Genomic DNA, 18,802 nt, shown 5'->3' on the forward strand with positions numbered 1-18,802 from the left:
GCAAGTTGCCCGATGTCCACCCACCTGTGGGAAGACTCACTTCCACCTCCTGCCGTGCCAGGGCCAGCCTGAAACTGATATTAAACTCCCTGCTCAGATGGAAGCGTCATGATAAAGCCAAGTTGCAAGGATCCAGTAAACTGATAGCATCAATCAAGTCTTTAGGATGGAGGATTTGTCCCACTCTGTGCAAAGGGACCTTTGTACTGATATTTATATCAATGAATTATGTGAACACTTACTATACACTCAGGATCATGTTGACAAAATGGACTGTGTGATTCTGCCAAAGAAAACCTCTATTAGTGGTTTTTACTCAGAGGTGATACACTGGGCTGGAGGTTTTTCAAAACACGTGGCAGAAGCCAGGCACAATGGCTTATGTCTGTAACCCCAGAACTTTGGGAAGCCGAGGCAGGTGGAAAACTTGAGCTCAGGAGTTCAAGACCAGCCTGGGCAACATGGTGAAACCCTATCTCTACAAAAAAATACAAAAATTACCGAGGCATGGTGGCACACACCTGTAATCCTCGATGCTCGAGAGGCTGAGGTAAGAAGATTGCTTGAGTTCAGAAGGTCAAGACTGCAGTGAGATGTGATCACACCACTGCACTCCAGCCTGGGCAACAGAGCAAGACCCTGCCTCGAAAAAGAAAAAATGTGGCAGCCCCTCACCTGCCAGATGACTGAAAAAGAAAATCCCTGAGCCTGGTATATGGATGATCACTGCCTTACTTGGAGAGGCCCTGAGGGACTGTGGAGCAGGAAAATCCTCCCGCTGTGCAGAACTTAGAGAGAACATCTCATTTTCCACTTTGCTCAGAAGGAGAGATGACCAGACATATGGGTCTACACTGATTCATGGACAGAAGCTGATGAGTTGGCCAGACGGTCGGTCAGTCTGAGAGGTTTTTGTTGTTGTTTGAGAGTCTTGCTCTGTTACCAGGCTGGAGTGCAGTGGCGCGATCTCGGCTCACTGCAACCTCTGCCTTCTGGGTTCAAGCGATTCTCCTGCTTCAGCCTCCTGAGTACCTGGGATTACAGGCATGTGCCACCACACCCAGCTAATTTTTGTATTTTTAGTAGAGACGGGATTTCACCATGTTGGCCAGGATGGTCTCGATCTCTTGACCTCGTAATCCACCTGCCTCAGCCTCCCAAAGTGCCGTGGTTACAGGCATGAACCACCAAGCCCAGCCAGTCTGAGAGGTTTTTTTGACCTCCTGTTACCAAATATGAAGGTTTTTTTTTTTTCTCACACTGACAAATTATCTGACACCACCTAGGTGTCCAATCATTCCATCCAATTCTGACACTATCTACCTGGAGTTAGCATCAGAGTCCACAAGCTGAGGGTTCAGTCCCACAAGACTGGCCCCACTTCAGATGCCAATCCCAATCCTGGGCCCCCCATACTAGCAATAAATCAAAGGTTTCTGCAACCCATCTTCAGGTTCAGTAATTTACCAGAAGGACACACGGAACTCAGGAAAATGTTTTACTTACTATTACCGGTTTATTATAAAGGATACAATTCAGGAAATTCAGGAACAGCCAGACAAAAGAGATATACAGGGCAAGTTGTGGGGGTCAGGGCGAGGAGCCTCCATGCCCTCTCTGGGCATACCCCCCTCCCAGCACCTCCATGTGTTCAACCCAGAACCTCCTCAAACCCCATCGTTTAGGGGTTTTGTTTGTTTGTTTGTTTTCTGAGACAGAGTCTCGCCCAGGCTGCAGTGCAGTGGCGCGATCTCGGCTTACTGCAACCTTGGCCTCCAAGTTCCAAGGGATTCTTTTGCCTCCCGAGTAGCTGGGATTACAGGCACGCACCCCCACACCTGGCTAACTTTTTGTATTTTTAGTAGAGACGGGGCTGCGCCATGTTGGCCAGATTGGTCTCGAACTCCTGACCTCAAGTGATTCACCGCCCTTGGCCTCCCAAAGCGCTGGGATTATAAATGTGAGCCACTGTGCCCAGGCTTTTAGGGGTTTTTATGGAATTTTATCCTGTAGGCATGATCAATTACAAAATCAATCTTCAGCCCCTATCCTTGCCCCAGAAGTTGGGAGGCAGGGCAAAAGTTCTAGGCTTTGAATCAAGGTTTGGTCTTTTTGGTAACCAGCCTGCATCCAAAGCTATCTAGGGACCTGCCAAGAGTCACCTCGTTAGAAATAAAGATGCTTCTATCATTTCTGTCCCTCAGGAAATTCCATTTCAGGAGCTCTGTGCCAGGAACCAGGGACAAAGGTCAAATATAATGGTTCTTATTTATAATATAATATTTCTTCTTATGCCACAGTCAAGGATTAGGAAAACAAAAATACAGTATTAAGCCTGGGCAACATGAGGAAACCCTGTACCTAACAAAAAAAAATAGAAAAACAGAATTAGCTGGGCATGGCAGTGTGCGCCTGTAGTCCCAGCTACTCAGGAGGCAGACATAGGAGGATCAATTGAGCCTGGGAGGTCGAATCTACGGTGAGTTGAGATAGTGTCACTGCACTCCAGCGTAGGTAACAGAACACAAGACCTTGTCTCAAGAAGAAAAAAAAAGGAAGGGAGCATTGGCGTGAAGGAGGTCTGGGGAAGGGGTATGTGGATGGATCTCTTGGAATGGACACTGCACGTGAGGACCCTTGTGACCCATGTGAATGTCACCAAAGGGCAGTCACTACAGAGCAGCTCTCAGTGACGAGGTGGAAAAGCACTCCGAGCTGAAGATCTCCATGTGCGGCCGCGAAAGCTCTCATGTGGATACGTTTTACTGGGCACCATGCAGGCACTGAGCCGGGAATTGATCTGCGTAAGGACGGCCACTGATCCTCCCCACTAACACCCATGAAGCCAGTTGGTCTATAATAAAATGTTATAATAAAATTTCAATTCACTGGTAAAAGGATGTACTAGTCAATGAAAATTTTGGTGTCATTAGCTATCATTTTGAAAGAAACAAAGTTAGATGTTTATCTCACATCATACACCAAAAAAATCCTAATTAAGCTGGGCATGGTGACTCACAGCTGTAATCTCAGCATTTTGGGAGACCGAAGTGGGCGGATTACTTGAGGGCAGGAATTGGAGACCAGCCTGGCCAACATGGCAAAACCCTGTCTCTACTGCAAAGACCAAAAAAAAAAAAAAATTAGCTGGATGTGATGGTGCATGCCTGTAATCCCAGCTCCTCAGGAGGCTGAGGCAGGAGAATCACTTGAGCCCAGAAAGCAGAGGTTGCAGTGAGCCAAGATTGCGCCACTGCACTCCAGCCTGGGCAATAGATCGAGACTCCATCTCAAAAAAAAAAAAAATCCTAATTAGTTCAATGTTTACACATGTATTTATTCATATATATTAGAGAGATTTAAAACATAGGAGGATGCTAGTAGGGCCTCTCTAGGCACAACGACAAACCTAGAAGCTGAAAAGGCAAAGGCTCACATATTTGACTGCATAAAATATTTTAATTTCCATACAGCAAAGTGATTATAAGTACAGTCAAAAGACAAAAGACAGATGGGAAAAAAATATTTGTAGCATGTCTATTCATTCATCATTCAACAGATATACAGTGCATACCTACTATGTCCCAGGTGCAATGAGTGACGCTTATAAAATTAGATTATTCATAAATTTGCATGTTTTTCTTTAAATCTTTTTTTTTTTTTTTTTTTTTGAGGTGGAGTCTTGCCCAGGCTGGAGTGCAGTGGCGCTATCTTGGCTCACTGTAAGCTCCGCCTCCCAGGTTCACGCCATTCTCCTGCCTCAGCCTCCTGAGTAGCTGGGACTACAGGCACCCGCCACCTCACCCAGCTAATTTTTTGTATTTTTAGTAGAGACGGGGTTTCTCTGTGTTAGCCAGGATGGTCTCAAACTCCTGACCTTGTGATCCGTCCGCCTCGGCCTCCCAAAGTTTAAATCTTTAATATACATGTAACTAAACAAAGAGTTTAAGTCCAAAATATGTGAACATATATACCTAAAGTAAAACACCCAAAAAAATTGAAAGTAAAGGCACATACACACACACACAAATCTAATGTATGTTAGGATTCATTTTGCTTGCATATAAAAGTCAGAAAGAGGTCAGGTGGGCTGGCTCACGCCTATAATCCCAGGACTTTGAGAGGCCAAGGCAGGTGGATCACTTGAGGTCAGGAGTTCTAGACCAGCCTGGCCAACATAGAGAAACAGTGTCTCTAATAAAAATACAAAAATTAGCTGGGCGTGGTGGTGGGCACTTGTAATCTCAGCTACTTGGAGGCTGAGGCACGAGAATCGCTTGAGCCAGGACGTGGAGGTTGCAATGAGCCAAGATCACGCCACTGAACTCCAGCCTGGGTGACAGAGCAAGACTGTCTCAAATAAAATAAAATGAAAGTCAAAAAGAGTCAAATAAAATAAGTCAAAAACATAGTAAAGCCACTCTCACATTAAAAAGTATGAATGAGGCCGGGCACAATGGCTCACACCTGTAATCCCAGCACTTTGGGAGGCTGAGCTGGGCGGATCACCTGAGGTCAGGAGTTCAAGAACAGCCTGACCAACATGGAGAAACCCTGTCTCTACTAAAAATACAAAATTAGCCGGGTGTGATCGTGCACACCTGTAATTCCAGATACTTGGGAGGCTGAGGCAGGAGAATTGCTTGAACCCAGGAGGTGGAGGTTGCAGTGAGCCAAGATTGCGCCATTGCACTCCAGCCTGGGCAACAAGAGCAAAACTCCATCTCAAAAAAAAAGAAAATAGTATGAATGAAAGCCATCCAGAAAAGGTAAAATAGTTCCGTTGTCAAGAGGGATCTAGGCCGGGTGCAGTGGCTCACGCCTGTAATCCCAGCACTTTGGGAGGCCGAGGTGGGTGGATCACGAGGTCAGGAGATCGAGACCATCCTGGCTAACACGGTGAAACCCCGTCTCTACTAAAAATGGAAAAAATTAGCCGGGCGTGGCGGCGGGCACCTATAGTCCCAGCTACTTGGGAGGCTGAGGCGGGAGAATGGGGTAAACCCGCAAGGCGGAGCTTGCAGTGAGCAGAGATCGCGCCACTGCACTCCAGCCTGGGCGACTGAGCCAGACTCCGTCTCAAAAAAAAAAAAAAAAAAAAAGGGGGGTCCAGAGATTTCCTTCTTTCTGTTCCACACTTCCAATACTGGGTACCATCCTCAAGGCAACCTCGTATTCCAACATGCCTGCTAGAATTCCAGCCATTCACTCAGCATTCCAGGCAGCAGAAAGGCAGAAATAAAAGGGCACCCTCCCCACTGGGTTGACTCTTTCAAGCAGCCTTCTTGATCTGGGCTGGCGTCTAGTCATAGGGCCTCATCCTGCAGCAAGGGAGGCTGTTTAATGTAGTCTTTCAGCCAGGTACATTTTCACCACTAACACAACTTGGGTATGATACTAAGGAAAAATGGGGAAATTCATACTGGGTGGCAGCTAGAAGCCAGACCAAAACCAACCTATGAAAGCTGGCCTGGCAATATTAAAACAATAATTTATGACAGAAAGCATTATTAGGCATAAATAAATACACAACATAATGGTAAAGTGTACTAGCCCCCAAAGCAGGAATTTACATGCATCTAACAATATAACTTCAATATACACAAAGCAAAAACTGACTCTTTTACAAGGAGAAATTGAACAGCCACAGGCATAGAAAAAGATTCTGATGCTCATCTATCAAAAACAAATAGGTTCAAGCAGATAGAAAATGATGCAATGGTTTCTAATGTCTGAACAGCAAAATTCACAAGCTTAATCTACTTTATATAGAGCTCTGGATGCAACAAATAAACAATATTCATTATTTTCAAGCATAAACTGAACATATGTAAAGACTGACCATTTGCAAGGTCACAGAGGAGATCAATAAAAATGTGGATCGGGTGCAGTGGCTCACACCTGTAATCTCAGCACTTTGGGAGGCAGAGGTGGGCAGATCACTTAAGGTCAGGAGTTTGAGACCAGCCTGGCCAACATGGTGAAACACCACCTCTACTAAAAATACAAAAACTAGCCGGGTGTGCTGGCATGTGCCTGTAATCCCAGTTGAGGTGGGAGGCTGAGGTGGGAGGATAGCTTGAACATGTGAGGCAGAGGTTGCAGTGAGCCAAGATCACGCCACTGCACTCAAACCTGGGCGACAGAGTGAGACCCTGTCTCAAAAAAAAAAAAAAAGAAGAGAAAAAAATGTGGAAGAATCTATATCTTATAGGCCCTAATCTCTAAGCACAACTCAGATAAACTGAAGATTTGTGATTTTAAAAAATAATTTTTAACCCACCTCATTTAGAAATAAGAAATTAGCCTTAGGTAACTATAGATGATAAAGGAACCTACAGATAAATGACAAAATATTTAGAACTGGATGTCTATGGAAGTCCTACTTTTCAAAACTTGTGGGATGCAGTTAAAATACATAGGTACTTATTCTACTTGTTCTAAATTTACACCCTTAACTGTATTATATTTTTATTTAAAAAAAAATGAAGACTGAAAACAATGACTAAAGCATTCAACTTAAGAAGCTAGAAAAAAAAAATTAGAGAAAGTCAAAGGAAGTAAAAGGAATGAAACAAAAATGGCAAAAGAGGTCGAGTACGGTGGCTCACGCCTGTAATCTCAGTGCTTTGGGAGGCTGAGGCTGGTGGATCACCTAAGGTCAGGAGTTCCAGACCAGCCTGACAAACATGGAGAAACACCATCTCCACTAAAAATACAAAAAAAAATTAGCCGGGCATGGTGGCATGCGCCTGTAATCCTAGCTACTCAAGAGGCTGAGACAGGAGAATTGCTTGAACCTGGGAGATGGAGGTTGCAGTGAGCCAAGATTGCACCACTGCACTCCGGCCTGGGCGACAGAGCAAGACTCCATCCAAAAAAAAAAAAAAAAGGAAATGGCAGAAGAAAATCTCATGAGATAGTAGCTTTTCAATATTGGAGGTGGTGAGTGTCAGGGGAGACTGTTGATCCCCTGCTCCTGAGGATCCCTCCAAGTCGGGAAAGGAATACTGTGGGTCCCTTCCCTCTCACTCCTCCACCTCATACCTCCTGGGGGACACAATGGTTTCCTCTGATTGGACGGAGAAACTAAGCATGTATGGACCTGCCAGCCTGCCTTTCCCCTCTCCTCTTCTCTCTTCCTCTCCCACCGTCAGCCACGAATGTGTTTTCTTATTGTTCTTGACCACAAAGTAAACTGGGCACCAAAACCCTGTCCCCAAGAGACAGAGTGTGGGTTGCAGTTCCCCAGCCCTGTGTAACTGAGCTCACAATCCATCGCACTGTGGGTTGCAGCCCTGGGGGTGCCTTTGCGCCCAGGTATGTTTCATTCTCCCGCATCATCAACCTCTTCGGTAACCGAGATGATCATTTGGTCCCCCGGGTTCCCTTTTTGTCTTATTCGTCAAATGATATATAAATCCCATAAAAAAAGAAAGACAATATTTATCAGGGTCTCTAAAACCCCTAACAGTCTGCAGGGCCAAAAGCTAATGCCTCCAAAAGAACAACAAAATGAATAAACTTCTAGCAAATCCAATCACCTCAAAGGATGAAGGCATGAACAAAAACAGTGTTTCTCGGAAGAGATTCTAACTAGTCATACCACAGGAATGTTAAAAACCATTAGAGAAAATGATGAACAACTTTATGCTAATAAATGTTAAACCTTAGCTGAAACTGTAAGCAACGTTTTCAAATAATATAAAAGACAGACCCCACTTATTTTAGGAAGATGGCATCACTAATATGTCAGTTGGACAAAGATAGCATAAAAAAGAAAATTGTAAGCCAATCCCCCTTTTTAAACAGACACATAAAAATCCTAAATAAATACAAGCAAGATAAATTAAGCAGTGCATTTTAAACATATATACATCATAACCAAATTGGCATTATCCTAGGCATGCAATAGTCAATTTTAGGAAAATATGTTAGATAGCATTTGCCACATTAACAGATTAAGAAGAGAAAATATCATCATCTCAACAGATGCAGAAAACCATATAATAAAATTCAGGCTGGGCGCAGTGGCTCATGCCTGTAATCCCAGCACTTTGGAAGGCCAAGGTGAGAGGATCACTTGAGGTCAGGAGTTGGAGACTAGCCTGGGCAACATGGCAAAACCCCATCACTACCAAAAATACAAAAAATTAGCTGGGTGTGGTGTGTGTGCCTGTAGTCCCAGCTACTCAGGAGGCTGAGGTGGGAGGATCCCTTGAGCCTAGAAGGTGGAGGCTGCAGTGAGCCAAGATGGTGCCATTGCATTCCAGCCTGGGTGACAGACTGAGGCCCGGTCTCAAAATAAATAAATAAATAAAATTCAACTCCTATTCATGATACAAACTAAACATAGAAAGGAATTCCCTTAGTTTGATCAAAGACATCTATCAGAAACTCACAGCAGATAAGATTCTTCATGTTAAAACATTAGAAGCATTACCATGAAAATTCAGGAATAAAATAAGGGTGCCAGCAACCACTCTTGTGTTCAACACTGGACTGGAGGTCCTAGCCAATTCAGTAAGACAAGAAAAAGGAACAGTATAATAATAGTGAGGTAGGAGGCAGAACTCCACTCCAGAGGCAGGGATCAGACATCAAGCGAAATCGAGGACTGGTTAAAACAGGGACCTGGCAGAAGCAGCTTTCCAGCAGACACTCCCACCAGTGTCCATGTCAGTTTACTGTTGCCACGGCAACACACCTGGGAGTTACCGCTCCTTTCCGTGGCAGTGACCTGACAACCCGAAAGTTACTATCCTTTCCCTAGAAATTCCTGCATAAACTGCCCCTTAATCTGCATGCAATTAAAAGTAGGTAAGGGCCTGGCATGGTGGCTCACGCCTGTAATCCCAGCACTTTGGGAGGCCAAAGCAGATGGATCACCTGAGGTCAGGAGTTCAAGACAAGCCTGGCCAACATGGTGAAACTCTGTCTCTACTGAAACTACAAAAATTAGCCAGGTGTGTAGTCCCAGCTATTTGGGGGCTGAGGCAAGAGAATCACTTGAACCAAGGAGGTGGAGGTTGCAGTGAGCCGAGATGGCACCACTGCACTCCAGTCTGGGCAATAAAGTGAGACTCGGTCTCAAAAAAAAAAAAAAAAAAAAGGTAGGCATGAATATGACTCCAGCTCTGCCCTGCCCTGCCCTGAGCTGCTACTCTCAGCACACTGCCTATGGGGTAGCCCTGCTTGGCAGGAGCAGTCACGGAGCTGAAACTCCACCAGAGCTCTAACACTGCTGTTTCAATAAAGCTGTTTTCTTCCACCCTACCACCAGCTCACCTTTGAATTCTTTCCTGGGCAAAGCCAAGAACCCTCATGGACTAAGCCCCAGTTTGGGGCTCACCTGTCCTGCATCCATAGGAAAGAAAAAAGCAACATATTGTGATTCTCTGCTGATAATAATATGATTATTGACATAGAAAATCCAAGAGCTTCTACAAACTTTGAAAAGTGATAAAGGTTTGGCAGAGTTGCTGGATATAAGATCAATGTATATTATAAAAAATCAATAATACTTCTATGCCCAGCAATAATTGACTAGAAAACATGTTATAAGAAGGCATTGCTTACAATAGCAGCAAAAACCATGGGGAATTGAGATTTCAAGAGAGGGAGTGATGTGCAGGATCTTTATGGAGGAAAGCATAAAATATTGCTGCAGAGCACAGAAGTCATGAATAAATAAAGATCTATAGCGTGTTCATGGATAGAAAGACTCAAAACCATAAACAAAACGATGCTTCCTAGATTAATCTATAAAGTTAACAGAATACCAATCAATTCTGAATGGGGCTTTTCAGGGAACTTGATAATATAATCCTAAAATGCAAATGCAAAATAAAGGACCAAGAATAGCCAAAACAATTTCAAACAAGAACAACAAGTCAAGGTATGAAGAAGGATTTCCCCTACCAGGTATCAAGACTTATAAAGCTGTGATCATTTAAACAATGTGATAGCAACACAGGATAGACAGATACACCCAGAATACTGAACCCCAGAAATTTGATTTAATAAAATCAGTAAGGAAGTGGGTGGATAAAATAAATCCTGTTGGCTCCATTGGTTGTCCATTTGAAACGAAATTAATGTAGGTTCCAGCCTCGCACTATAGCAGACACCAGGGTGCCCAGGCCACTGTCCCTTCAATTCCCCGACCCACTGCATATAAAGGTGTCCCCTGTGAACACCCATGGCCCTCTGAGACCCCAGGGCTTCCACTCACCTTGCAAGAACAGTAGCTGGAAGAACCAGAGAGTCATTGTCCCAGGAGTAGGGTCTGGTAGTGCTGGTGGTGATGGGCAGAGGCTGAAGGATAATACCACAGCTTCCTGGCCCCTCCAGAGGGACAGTTGTGAGGTGTGCCCTACACCACCTCCCCACCATTCCCAGTGGTGCCTGCTCATCAGTGTACCCTTCCTTGGACTTCTTTCCCTTCCCCTCTTCCACCCAAATCCTTGTCTCAGCATCAACCCCTGGGGAAACCCAGGGTAGACAGCACTGTGCCAAAACCAATGTCCATAAAGCTTCCAAAGTTAAAAAGCAAAACTGTAAAACATTTATAAGTGGAAAGTGCAGGAGAAACCTGCTTTTGATCTCTGCATAGGGGAAGGATTTCTTAAATGCTACGTGAAAAGCGCATCATAAAAGAAAAGATTGATAAATGTGACTAGGTTAGAATAGAGTGTTTCTGTTCAACATAAGACACCATCAACAAAGTGGAAACAACAAACCGCCGATTCAGAATAGATATCTGCAGCAAAAGATCGTGACCAGAAAATGTAGGAACATCCTAGGGAGAACGAAAATAAGACAAAAATGGGAAAATGGACAAAAGACAGAAATAGAAAATCCCCAAAATAAAATACATAAATGACCAAGAAACAAAAAAATATAGATTCTGTCTCCATAATGTTTAAGGAAAAGCAAATTAAAACAATGAGATCATCACATTTTATCTGCCAGCTTGGCAGAATTTTGGAAGACGGAAACAGCGTCGGGGGAAGAACACACACTCAGACTCTTTCGCTGCAAACAGGAATTGGGGTAACCTTTTGGAAGAACCATTTGATGATATTCAAAAACGTCTGAAGTGCTTACTTACACCCAGGACTCAGCCATCTCACTTTTAGAAATGTCCCCCACAGAAATAATAGCATGAGTATATAAAAAAATTAAAGGTTGTTTTTCTAATTTGTTAGTAAATAGAAAAATAAAAAAGGAAACCTAAATGTCTCTCAGTAAAGAATTTTAGCTTAAATGAAGGTAGGCCGAGCGCGGTGGTTCATGCCTGTAATCTCAGCACTTTGGGAGGCTGAGGTGAGATGATCGCTTGAGCTTAGGAGTTCGAGATCAGCCTGGGCAACATGGTGAAATCCCGTCTCTACAAAAAAATACAAAAATTAGCTAGGTGTGGTGGCACACACCTGTACTCCCAGCTACTCAGAAGGCTGAAGTGAGAGGATCACCTGAACCTGGGGAGGTCGAGGCTGCAGTGAGCGGGAATTGCACCGCTGCACTCCAGCCTGGGCAACAGAACGAGACTCTGTCTCAAAAAATAAAATAAAATAACAAAATAAATAAATGAAGGTCTACTACTCGGCCATTAAAAGGCAAATGGTGAAATGTGGTCTACACAGACAGGGGAATATTATTTAGCCCTAAAAGAGAAGGAAATTCTGACATATGCTGCAACATGGCTGAACCTGAAAACACTAGGCTAAGTGAAAGCCAGTCACAAAAGGGCAAGAACTGTGTGATTCCGCTTACAGGAGGTACCTGGAGCAGTCAGGTTCAGGGAGTCAGAGAACAGAAGAGAGGTTCCCAGGGCTGGGGTCGGGGATGGGCCGTCAGCATTTAACGGGCACAGAGCTTCAATCTGGGAAGATGAAAAAGGGCTGGAGATGGATGGATGGTGAAGATGGTTGCACAGCAATGGCACCTAGTGCCACCAAACTATGCACTTATAAATGGTTAAAATGGTCAATTTTACGTTATATACATTTTACCACAATTTTTTTTAAAGGCAAGGAGTGGATAAACATCTATTGACCTAGAAAGCGCTGTGCATTTGCGCAGTAAACACTCCCTGTGCACCTCGGTGTGGCAGATGAGGTTGTGGAGTGAGGCAGATGCTCTGGCAAGCAAGAAAAATGAGGTCCCTGCACTCATGGGGTCAACTTCCAGTGGAAGAAAAGTCAGCAAGTGAGGTCATCCTAGAGCCATCACATTACAGAGAAAATACAGGAAATGGAACAGGGGTGGGAGCACGGGGCAGGGTGGGACAGAGAGCCCGGGGGAGCCTCTTTGAGAGGGTGATGTCGATCCAGTGTCTGAGTGCCAGTGGGATTTCCTGAGATTCCCTTCTTACTGCTCAGCTCGCAACACATTCGATCCCATCTCCCCCTTCTCCATGGGGCCGAGAGAGATGCCTGGATTCTGAGGGGTAAATCCTTCTCAGTTAATAAAGAAAAGCTTTGTTAAAACAAACAAACAAACAAACACAAAAACCAGGGGTTTAAAAAGAAGTGAAATAATTTAGCCAGGATTAGTATTCACAAGAGAGAAAGTAAGCGTTATGTTTACTTTCTTTCTGGTGGTTGGGGGTGCTGTCTCCAACACTGCAGAGGATTTTAGGAAGAAAAGTGACACCTCAGCATGGCCAGTCCTGAGGAAGGACAGGACAGGCAAGGCACAGGACAGGCGAGGTGCAGGACCGGCGAGGCGCAGAACCGGCGAGGCGCAGGACCGGGGAGGCGCAGGACCGGGGAGGCGCAGGACCAGCAAGGCGCAGGACGGGGGAGGCGCAGGACGGGCGAGGCGCAGGACGGGCGAGGCGCAGGACGGGGGAGGCGCAGGACGGGGGAGGCGCAGGACGGGGAGGCGCAGGACAGGCCAGGCGCAGGACAGGGTGATATTGCTTTGTCGTCAGTCTGTGGGGCTCCTTTCTCCTACCCCCGCTTGAGATAAATCTCAGACAGGCACATGATCCCAGGCGATGTAAGTCATGTCCTCACTTCTAGATCCAAGAACAGCCTTGGTTCAGTAATTATGACACCCGAGACCAGGTGATAATCCAACTCTCCATCTCACTGAAGGCCAAGGCTCAGCCCACTGCAAGAAAGAAGCTGCCAGTGGCTGCCGGGGATGAAGGCGGAGGTTCTTTTTTTCCTTACATTTATTTCTTTAAATTGGGGTGAAATTCATGTTACATAAAATTAACCATTTTAAAGTGTACTGTTTCCGTGCCATTTAGTACCTTCACGATGTTGTAAAGCCACCACCTCTATCAAGTTCCAAAACATTTTCCTTGCCTGAAAGAAAACCTCATACCCGTTCAGCATTGCTCCCTATTCCCCACCGGCTCCGCCCGGGCTCCGTCAATGGGCTCTCTGTCTCTGGATTTTCCTGTTCCGGTCATTGACTGGAGACTGCTCCACAGGAGAAGCTCTCAGGAAGTGAGGGAAGCAGATGAGGGGGGTGCAGGCCAGGCAGGCACCTGCCCTCAGGTTGAGTCTCAGGTTCTGATCTGAGGAGGCTCTAGATAGTAAACCCCACTGCAGGGCTGTCCCAGCTTGAAGCAACAGAGCTGGTCTTTTGTCCCCTTGATTCATCAGCCATTGGCTGTGGCCTGTCTGCAGTGGGAAGGGGACTTTACACCCCAGTAGCTCCGTTGGCTGAGGTCAAGGAGAAGACGGGAAACTCCATGCCACTAACAGCCCCTCTCGCAGCTGCTGATGGATGGACTTGTGCCCTGGCCAGGTGAAGGGGTCTGGGCCAGGCACCAGGCTGTCCACTACAGCCCGCCCCTTGCACCATTCAGACCTGCTTGCTTCTCACATGGAGTCCACTCCGTGCAGGCCCAGCTTCTCCAGGACGGTCAGAAACACTCCCTGGGGAAACAAACGGCCACAAGGCAGGCTCATGGGAAGGACTAGGCGCCCCATTGCTGCCGCTGACCCCAAGGCCTTAACTGATCCATGCTGTCAGCCTGGATCTGCTTCCCTCACTTCCTGAGAGCTTCTCCTGCAGAGCAGTCTCCAGTCAATGACCGGAACAGGAAAATCCAGAGACAGACAGCCCACTGATGGAGCCCGGGCGGAGCCAGTGGGGAATAGGGAGCAGTGCTGAATGGGTACGAGGTTTTCTTTCACGCCTGTCCTATCAGCTTACACGCATGCCTTTCCCCCAGCCCTTCTTGTTCCTAAACTTCCAATCTTGTTGTTGTTGTTGTTGTTTTGAGATGAAGTCTTGCTCTGTGGCCCAGCCTGGGGTGCAGTAGAGCAATCTCAGCTCAATGCAACCTCCACCTCCCAAGTGTCTGGGATTAAAGGCATGTGTCACCACACCCAGCTAATTTTTGTATTTTCAGTAGAGACGGGGTTTCACCACGTTGGCCATGCTGATCTTGAACTCCTGGCCTCAGTGATCTGCCCACCTCGGCCTCCCAAAGTGCTGGGATTACAGGCGTGAGCCACCGAGTCCGGCCTAAACTTCCAGTCTTGCTCCTTCTAGACTCCTGACTCACTAGCTAAGCCACTGTCCATGAGCCCATGTACATTCTTTCCTCAAGCCACTTCTCTCTTCACACAAGGTAGATGACCAGGTGCACTGCTGACCGCCTGCCGCTGTCTTTGAGGACCACCCTGGGAGGGCTGTGGTGCAGCAGCCACCCGCATTCAGCTCACGGGAACACGTCCACTAGGGTGAGACTGCAGCCTATCTCCGCAGGTCACAGGGAAACCCTCCAGGATGTGAGCTGAGGGGAGGCTTTGGTGCCACATGGCTAGAGGCAGGGGGTCTGGACCACAAAGCTCCTGCCTTGGGGAACTTTGGGAGCCCAATCCCTGATATACCGCTTGTACCTCATAATGGATGCCTGGCCTTGTGATTTGGTGACTCATCGGCTCATGGTGAAAAGCTGTGTCCACTTGATCACTTGATGTCCCCTGGTCAGATGCTCAGTTTCTCCCAGTGCTTAGGGACACATCCAGAGCCCTTCTCTGCTGCAGATGGCATGGCGTTGTTCCAACACCCTCGGGGTCTGCACTGTGGCTTTCCTATTGGGGCCTGCCAGGGACACCACATGGTGACCCTCTCCACTACAGACACCCCGTGTAGCATGGGGCCTGCAGAGTCACGTGTCCCAAGCACAGTTGCTCATAGAACTGCAGCTCCAAGCTAGCAGCCTTCTGTGTCCCTCAAGAAACAGGCCAAAACTGGACCCCCAAGTGCTGAGTATGCCACCTCCAAACTCAAAGAGTCCTGCCAGAAGTCGCGCCTCCTTCCATGTGGTAGGAAGGACTGGTGCAGTAACCACCCTTTACCTTGCAGGAGATAGCCCAGCATGGCCAGACCACTGGCCCCATCAAACCCCCACAGCATGGCAGCCCCTGAGCCTTCCCATTTACCCCTCATCCTCCTCCCACACATATTCTACCAAAGCTTCCAAGGAACCTGCTTCTTCTTGCTCTGTAGGTCTGGTTAACAAGATGGTGCTCCTCATACTGACCAATGTGGTGGCCTGGAGGCTGCCCCAATGGGCTGGGTCCCTTCAGACTATGTTGTGATAGAGAACAGGAAAATTGCCGTAGCCCTGGGGTGAGGCTGTGAATGTACACAGCTGCATTCTATATATCCATGATGACCTTACCCAGCTCCAGTGAAGATGCCCCTCATTTGCAAGGACAAGGCAGGAGAATCATTTGAGCCCAGGAGTTCAGTAGGGAGACCCCATCTCTACAAAAAGTACAAAAATTAGCTAAGCATGGTAGCATACGCCTGTAGTCCCAGCTACTCAGGAGGCTGAGGCAGGAGGATCTATTAAGCCCAGGAGGTCAGGGCTGCAGTGAGCCAGGATTGTGCAGCTGCACTCCAGTAGCCTGGGCAACACAGTGAGATCCTGTCTCTGGAAAAAAAAAAAAAAAAAGATACGCTTGGGGAGACCACTCTGTTAAATTCGTGGTTCCACAATGCCACAATGCATCAATGCATATGATTTTTGCAGGGGCCACACTTGTGCATTCAATAGAGTTATGACAAAGACCCCTCCTTCTGCATTCTTTTTTTTTTTTTTTTTTTTTTTTTTTGAGGTGGAGTCTCGCTCTGTCGCCCAGGCTGGAGTGCAGTGGCATGATCTCGGCTCACTGCAAGCTCCACCTCCCAGGTTCACACCATTCTCCTGCCTCAGCCTCCCGAGTAGCTGGGACTACAGGCGCCCACCACCACGCCCAGCTAATTTTTTGTTTGTTTGTTTGTTTGTTGTATTTTTAGTAGAGACGGGGTTTCACCATGTTAGCCAGGATAGTCTCAATCTCCTGACCTCGTGATCCGCCCGCCTTGGCCTCCCAAAGTGCTGGGATTACAGGCGTGAGCCACCGCGCCCAGCCCCTTCTGCATTCTTAAGTCTCTGAAGATGGCACTAATCTCCATCCTTCCTCCACAAATTCGATATTGACTGTGTTGTCCTCTCTGGGGTAGTGGGGAGGGGGATGGAGGAGAAAGGCAGTTTCAGGGGCTTCCATTGGGCCTAATGAGGCAGCTCACATGCTATAGGTCAAGGAACCAACATGAAGGCTCTCCCACTTGCCAGGAATTTCTACTCCATTTACACATTCAGGAGCTTGGAGAATGACCACATGGTACGTCTCTGGACACACTGGAGGCCTATTGTGAGATGGACCTAGGCCAGGACTCCATTTATTACCTGGTTCCTATTACATCTTTACGGTTAACATGATGATGGCCTTTGGGTCCCTGGGTGTCAATGTAAATCTGAACCCTATATCCAAAAGTCCCTGAAAGATCTGGGAAATCCCCTTGTGGCAGCCCTGGAGATGCCACACAGCATCCCCTTGCCACAGGGCAGTGAGCTGACAGCCTCCACCATGGGTGACAGTGTTTAAGCCAAGGTCATGCTGCCCCAGGCAGCTCCCAGCAGTGACTACCTGCAGCAGGGGTAGGAGGCTCTGGCATTCCTTCCCTACATGGGACTCCTCTTTGAGCGATCTTGGTTCCAGAGCCTCTGCTGGGCTGGCCAGACTCCCTCCAAGCTGCACTGCAGTCGGAGGCTTTTCCTACCCAATCCTCCTTCCTTCCCCATCTCCTCTCACAGGTGTCAGACCCTCCTCACAGCCTGAAAGTCCCCAGCACCCTTGTGCTCCCTCCTTTACCTGTTACAGGTGCTACCTCCATAAATCGCCTGCTTTTCTAACTCCATCCACCTGATTCCCACAGGAGCAGAGCTAGCCATGCCCTCTCCCCAGTGTACAGCTGCCGGAGAAAATGGCTAAGTTCCCTGTTATGTGTTGGATCACGCCCCCACCATTCCCCCTGGTACTGGGGAAATCCTGATCCCTAGGACCGTAAATGAGACCTTATTTGCAAATAGAGTCTTTGCAGATGATCAAGCTAAGATGAGGTTATTAGGATAGGCCCTAATTCATTATGACTGTGTCCTTATAAAAAGGGGAAATTGGAGGTGGGAGGGTCACTTGAGGCCAGGAGTTTGAGGCCAGCCTGGGCAACACAGCAAGATCCCATCTCTAAAATTGTTTTAAAATTAGGCTGTCATGGTGGTGCACACCTATAGTCCAGCTACTCAGCAGGCTGAGACGGAAGGATCGCTTGAGCCCATGAAGTCAAGGCTACATTAAGCCATGATCATGCCACTGCACTCCATTCTGGAGTGTAGACAGTGCAAGACCGTCTTAAAAACAAAATAATGGGTGGGGCAAGGAGAGAATTTGGATACAGAAACAAGTAAGCATATGGGCAGAACATCATGGGAAGATGAAGGCAGAGTTCAGGGTAATGCGTCTCTAAACCAGGGAGCGCCTCCAAGACTGCCAGGGAGCTAGAAGAGAGGCAGCGCAGACACCCCTCATGGCCCTCATAAGGAACCAGCCCTACTGATGCCTTGATTTTGGACTTCCAGCCTCCAGAACTGTGGGACAATGCATTTCTTTTTTTTGTTTGTTTGTTTTTTGTTTTGTTTTGTTTTTTTAAGACAGAGTCTCGCTCTGTCACCCAGGCTGGAGTGCAGTGGCACGATCTTGGCTCACTGCAAGCTCTGCCTCCCGGGTTCATGCCATTCTCCTGCCTCAGCCTCCCAAGCAGCTGGGACTACAGGTGCCCACCACCATTCCTGGCTAATTTTTTGTTGTTGTTGTTGTTGTTTTTGTATTTTTAGTAGAGATGGGTTTTCACCATGTTAAGCCAGGATGGTCTCGATCTCCTGACCTTGTGATCCACCAGCCTCAGCTCCCCAAAGTGCTGCGATTACAAGCATGAGCCACTGCGCCCAGCCAGGACAATGCATTTCTATTGTTTAAACCACCCAGTCTGGGGCAGGTTTTGAGAACAAGTTCAGGTCTGGAAACAGCAGGGGATCATTCCTTTCTGTTGGGGCATCCGGCCTTGGCCTTCTGTTCATCCATTCTTGGTTGCTTTTCATTCTATTTGTTGAACAAAACCCTTGCTGGCTGCCTAGACACCTTCCCCCTGGAAACGCTATGTCCTATGAGCCATTTCCATAGGCCGGGCAGGGCAGGCTCCCCCACGGCTGTCCCAACCCTGCTGTCCATTCTGATCCTCTGGTTTGTGACAGACAGTTAAGTGTTGCCCTTTGACCTGGGCTACTCGGGAATCCAGCCATCCCTGTGGCTATGGGAGAGCTCAGATCCATGGCAGCCCACCCCTGCCAGGCCTAGGCCACTGAGGACAACCCCCGCAGGGCTGCTCAGCAACGCCCATGTCTCCTTCACAGCTCAGACCTTATCATTTGGGTAAAGAG

The sequence above is a fragment of the Macaca fascicularis genome, chromosome 14 (assembly GCF_037993035.2).
Source record: "Macaca fascicularis isolate 582-1 chromosome 14, T2T-MFA8v1.1".
Classification (NCBI taxonomy): domain Eukaryota; kingdom Metazoa; phylum Chordata; class Mammalia; order Primates; family Cercopithecidae; genus Macaca; species Macaca fascicularis.